Source organism: Canis aureus, chromosome 1 (genome assembly GCF_053574225.1).
Source record: "Canis aureus isolate CA01 chromosome 1, VMU_Caureus_v.1.0, whole genome shotgun sequence".
Classification (NCBI taxonomy): Eukaryota; Metazoa; Chordata; class Mammalia; order Carnivora; family Canidae; genus Canis; species Canis aureus.
In genome coordinates, this window is record NC_135611.1 from 117,998,131 (window position 1) to 118,004,131 (window position 6,001).

The window sequence follows — 6,001 nt, forward strand, 5'->3', positions numbered from 1 at the left end:
TGGGCTTTTCTTTGCTGGAAGATTTTTAATTACTTTTTCAATCTCTTTACTTATTATAGATCTGTTGAGATTTTCTATTTCTTTTTGAGTTAGTTTAGGTAAATGTATGTTTCAAGGAATATGTCCATTTATTCTAGATTATCTAATTTCTTGGCATATAGTTGTGCCTAGTATTCTCTTGTAATCCTTTTTATTTCTGTAGGGTCAGTAGTAATGTACCCACTCTCATTTCTGATTTTAGTTATTTGTGTCTTCTGTCTTTTGTTCTTTGTCAATCTAGCCAAAGGCTTGTCAATTTCTTTCCCTCCCCCCATTCTCTATTTTATTTGTCTCTGGTCTGCTCTTTGTTATTTCCTTCCTTCTGCTAGTTGTGAATGTAGTTGGCTCTTCTTTTTCTAGTTCTTTAAGGTATAAAGTCAAATTACTAATTTGAGGGTTTTTTTTAATATATGCATTAAAATCTATAAATTTCTCTCTGAGCAATGCCACAGTTTGAGCCTATTACATTTTCATTTCTAAGTATTTTCTAATTTCCCTTGTGACTTCTTTTTTGACTTCTTGTTTGTTTAATTTCCATAGTTGTAAATTTTCTATTTTTCTTTCTGTTATTAACTTCTTTTTTTATCACATTGTGATCAGAGAAGATAGTTTGTATGATATCTGATTTTTCTCCCGAGACATAGTTGGTGGCCTAACACATGATATATCCTGGAAAACATCTCATGTGCACTTGTTTTATTGTCGGGTAGAGTTTTCTGTATATGTATGTCAGGACGAGTCGATTTATTGTGTTGTTCAAGTCTTTTATTTCCTTACTTATTACCTTTTTGTTCTATCCATTATTGAAAGTAGAATATTGAAGTCTCCAACTATAGCTGTAGACCTATCTATTTCTCTGTGCAACTCTGTCCACATTTGCTTCATATTTTGAGGGTCTGTTATTAGGTGTATAAATGTATGGGGTATAGCATCTTGCTGTGTTGAAACTTTTATTAATAAATACTGTTCTTGGGCATCCCGGGTGGCTCAGCGGTTTAGGGCCGCCTTCAGCCCAGGGCCTGATCCTGGAGACCCGGGATCAAGTCCCACATCGGGCTCCCTGCGTGGAGCATGCTTCCCTCTCTGCCTGTATCTCTGCCTCTGTCTCTCTCTCTCTCTCTCTGTGTGTGTGTCCCTGTCTCTCATGAATAAATAAAATCTTAAAAATAAATAAATAAATACTCTTCTTTGCCTCTTGAATCATATTTCTTTTTTTTTTAAGATTTTATTTATTTATTCATGAGAGACACAAAGAGAGGCAGAGACATAGGCAGAGGGAGGAGAAGCAGGCTCCGCGCAGGAGCCCAATGCAGGATGTGATCCTCCAGGATCACGTCCTAAGCCAAAAGCAGATGCTCAACCACTGAGCCACCCAGGCATCCCCTGAAACATGCCTTATAGCTTTTTTTTGCCCCTCATTTACACCATTATTGCTTTCTTTTGTGTTTAGTTAATGTTTTTATGTAAAATGTTCTGATTCCCTTCTCCTTTCCTATTGTATATATTCTATAGTGATTTTCTTTGTGGTAACCCTGGAAATTACATTACATATAAAACCCCCTAAAGTGATAACATTTCTATTTGAATTTATACCAGCTTAACTATAAAATATCATATAAAATCTCTGTACCTATTGGTCCCTATCACCTCCTTGCTGTTACTGTGTCTCAAATTACATCTTTATATGATGTTTTCCCAATAGCAAAGACTTAATAATTATTTTTATGGATTTTCTTGTAAGTCATGTAGGCAATTAAAAGTGGATTTTAATACAACAATACTAGCTTTTATAATTACAATTGTCTATGTATTTACCTCTGCTGGAGATCTTTGTTTCTTCTGATGGCTTTCATTTCAATGGGGAGGGCTCCCTTCGTCATTTTCTTCAAGGCAGGTCTAATGGCAACTAACTCTCTTAGCTTTTCCTTATCTGGGCATGTTTTAATTTTCCCCTCATTGTTGAAGGACACTTCTGCTTGTTATAGAATTCCTGGCTGAAAATTGTTTTTGCAGGATGCCTGGGTGGCTCAGTGGTTGAGCATTGTCTTTGGCTCAGGAAGTGATTCTGGGGTCTGGGATCGAGTCCCACATCGGGCTCCTTGTGGGGAGCCTGCTTCTCCCTCTGCCTGTGCCTCTGCCTCTCTCTGTGTGTCTCTCATGAATAAATAAATAAAATATTTTTTAAAAATTGTTTTTTCTTTCAGTACTTTGAAAATTCCAACCAATTACCTTCTGGCCTCCAGAATTTCTGATAAGGAATCAGCTAAAACTCTTACTGGGGACCCCTCTATGTGACAGTTGCTTCTCTCTTGCTTTCAAGATGGTCTTTTTCTTTTTTGGCTTTTACCGGTTTGATTACAATATGTCTTGGTGTGGATCTTTAGGGATTAATTCTATAGAAGTTCAGTTGATTTGTAGATTCATGTCTTTCTAAAATTTGGGAGGTTTCTGGCCAATATTTCTTCAAATGTAATTTTGTAGCAGCTTTCTCTCTATTCTTCTTCTGGGACTCTAGCAGTATGTATGTTGGTCTGCATGATCATGCTCCATAGGTCATTAGGTTCTGCTCACTCTTCTTCAATCTTTTTTCTTTCTGTTCCTCAGACTCGATCCTTTCAGTTATTCTATCTTCAAGTTCACTAGTTGTGTCTTCTGCCTCTCACATCTGTTCTGAACTCCTTGAATGAATTTTTTATCTTAGTAATTGTATTTTTCAGCTCTGGGATTCCTTTTTGATTTTTTTTTTTTAATATTTTCTATGTCTCTATTTTTTTTAATTTTTTATTTATTTATGATAGTCACACACACAGAGAGAGAGAGGCAGAGACATAGGCAGAGGGAGAAGCAGGCTCCATGCACCGGGAGCTCGATGTGGGATTTGATCCCGGGTCTCCAGGATCGCGCCCTGGGCCAAAGGCAGGCGCTAAGCCGCTGCGCCACCCAGGGTTCCCCTATGTCTCTATTGATATTTTCATTCTGTTCATACATCATTTTCCGTCTTTCACCATATCTTCTCAAGTTCCTTGAGCATTTTAAGACTGTCATTTAAGTCTTTGTCTAGTATGTCTACCAATCGGGCTTCTTTGGGGATATATTTTTGCTTTGAATTGGCCCCACTTTTCTGTTTCTCTATGCCTTACGATTTATTTTGTTGAAAACAGACATTCAGGGGCACGTGAATGACTCAGTGGTTGAGCATCTGCCTTTGACTCAGGTCATGATCCAGGGGTCCTGGGATCAAGGCCCACATCAGGATCCCCACAGTGAGCCTGCTTCTCCCTCTGCCTATGTCTCTGCCCCTCTCTGTGTCTCTCATGAATAAATAAACAAAATCTTAAAAAAAAAAAAAAAAAGAAAAAAAAAGAAAGAAAGAACACAGACATTTCAATCTTATAATGTGGTAACTCTGGAAATCATATTCCCCCTCTTCCCATGCTTGCTAGCAGTTGTTGTTGTTATAGGGTATCTCTGTGCTGGGGATCAGCCTGAGGTGAAAGTTTAGGGTCATCTCAGATCTCTTCTGAGTTTGCATTTTTCTCTGGGCTTATGCAATGACTTTCTAAATTCCCCTACATTATGTATGTATTGTTGCTTACAAATGTCCTAATCCCTAAATGTCTGGCTTCCAAAGACAGGAAAGGGGAGAAAAACCCTGAGGCTGTCCCTTTAAATCTCCAGGAAACTGCTTCAGGCAATGAAGGTCGAAACAATGGTGGCCTGCTGCTGTGTCTGCACTTTTGTGATCAGAAGTAGTAATCTGCAATCAGAATATAGAACCCTGATATATAGAGGACAAGGTCCTTATTGTGCATTCCCCAATAACGACACTGGCTGAGCACTTCATTTACAGGATCTCATCAAATCTTCATAAGTGCCCTTTGTAGCCAGTACCATTAAAATCCCTATTTTAAAAATGAAGAAACAGGTTCCCAAAGAAGAAAGCCATTTGATCAGCCTTTCAGTGCAAGAAGAGACTTCACTGCTGTTCTAGATATGTGTGAGAAAGAGAAAAAAGCAGCCTCTGATGTGGGAGCTGGCCTGATACTAATAACTGTTGGTGTTACTGGAAGCTGGCCTAGGTTATGGTATACTGTCAAACATAAATAATTCCACAGAACACCAACATCACACAAAACCTCCCTGTGACAATGATGGATCAAGACAAAAATGAGATCTATAATCATATCTGAAAAGATAAGACAGAAACATTGTCCAAGCCACAAAATACCAAATGTCATCCTCTCCCAGGTCATATGAGTGGCTGCTACTTTAGCTTTGCATCTTCTAGATAGTGTAGAATTACTCCCATCAAATAAGGATTCTCTTCTATATCTCTCCTATATACAAAGCCCTGATTTTTGTCTTCAATGACTTCTGTAGTCAGAGAAGGTTATATTTCCCCAGTCCTAGAGACCAAATCTGATTGTCTTAAGCCTATCATAAAAATTCTATTTTTTCTCAGGGATTGGTTTGGGTCTGCACATGGCACCTAATCCTTCCCAGTGAAACCTTAGGACATCTGATGGGATGATTTTGGAAAATATTTTAACTTTACGATGTAAAAGAACACTCCTTTAGTAAACATCAAATGCAGTAATCATTACTGACTTTCTTTTGCCAAATGTGTTTTGGGCATAGCAGAATTCCATTTGTTTGTTGGGCTGGTGGATTGGTGGTGCTATGTAACTGTTCCTGGCCAGTGGCTTGTGAGCAAGTGACAGGTATCATTTAAGACCAGAGCATTTAATTGTAGACATGAAATCTTACAAAGCTCTCTTTCTTCCTCCTCTGGCATGAAACTAGAAATGTTTGAGATGGCTTTGTTCCATTATCCTCGGTCCCTACGTGATTATATGCCACCCACAATGGACATGGAACTTGAGTGGAGGAGTAAACCTTTGTTTTTATGTCACTGAGATTTGGGATAAGTTTACTATAGAAGCAAATAGACTATCTCGAGTGATGCAGAAATGAGTATCAGGAATTAGGTGCTTCTGTAACCAAACATAAAAATACATGGCATTGGCTTTGACACAAAGCAAAGGGAACAAGAAAATTTATTTGAAAGCATCAGGACTGGGCGGCCCCAGTGGCTCGGCGGTTTAGTGCCACCTTCGGCCCAGAGCCTGATCCTGGGGACCAGGGATCGAGTGCCACGTCGGGCTCCCTGCTTGGAACCTACTTCTCCCTCTGCCTGTGTCTCTGCCTCTCTCTTTCTGTGTCTCTCATGCATAAATAGATAAAATCTTTTTTTTTTACAATTATTTATTTATTTATTCATAGAGACACACACAGAGAGAGGCAGAGACACAGGCAGAGGGAGAAGCAGGCACCACGCAGAGAGCCTGACGTGGGACTCGATCCAGGGTCTCCAGGATCATGCCCTGGGCTGCAGGTGGGGCTAAACCGCTGCTTCTCCCACTGCCTGTGTCTCTGCCTCTCTCTCTCTGTGTCTCTCATGCATAAATAGATAAAATCTTAAAAAAAAAAAAAAAGAAAGAAAGAAAGCATCAAGATGATGATTGTTGCCCAAGATACTTTTTTTTTTAAAAAAGATTTTATTTATTTATCCATGAAAGACACAGAGAGAGGCAGAGACATAGGCAGAAGGGGGAAACTGCTCATGTGGGAAGGAGGGCACATCTTTCAATGCCACCTCAGGCATAGCGAAGGATAGTCATGGAAAAGGAGAAACCTCTCTGGAGAGTAAGTAGAGACGTGAGCCGCAGGGAACAAAGATTTAGAAAGCACCCCCACCCCCCTCAATGAGCTGATCTGGTGCTCTGCTAATTGAGCAGTCCTTCCAGTTTACAAGACAAGAGGTCCTGGCAGTTTCCTCAGTTGACTTTAGAAATGGTACAGACCAGTGAGGTCTGCGTACTCCTGAAAGTGCAACAGGACCAAGTTTCATTCCACTCAGGGCTGATGTCTGAGTTCTGTGGGTGACTTCACAATGCCCAGG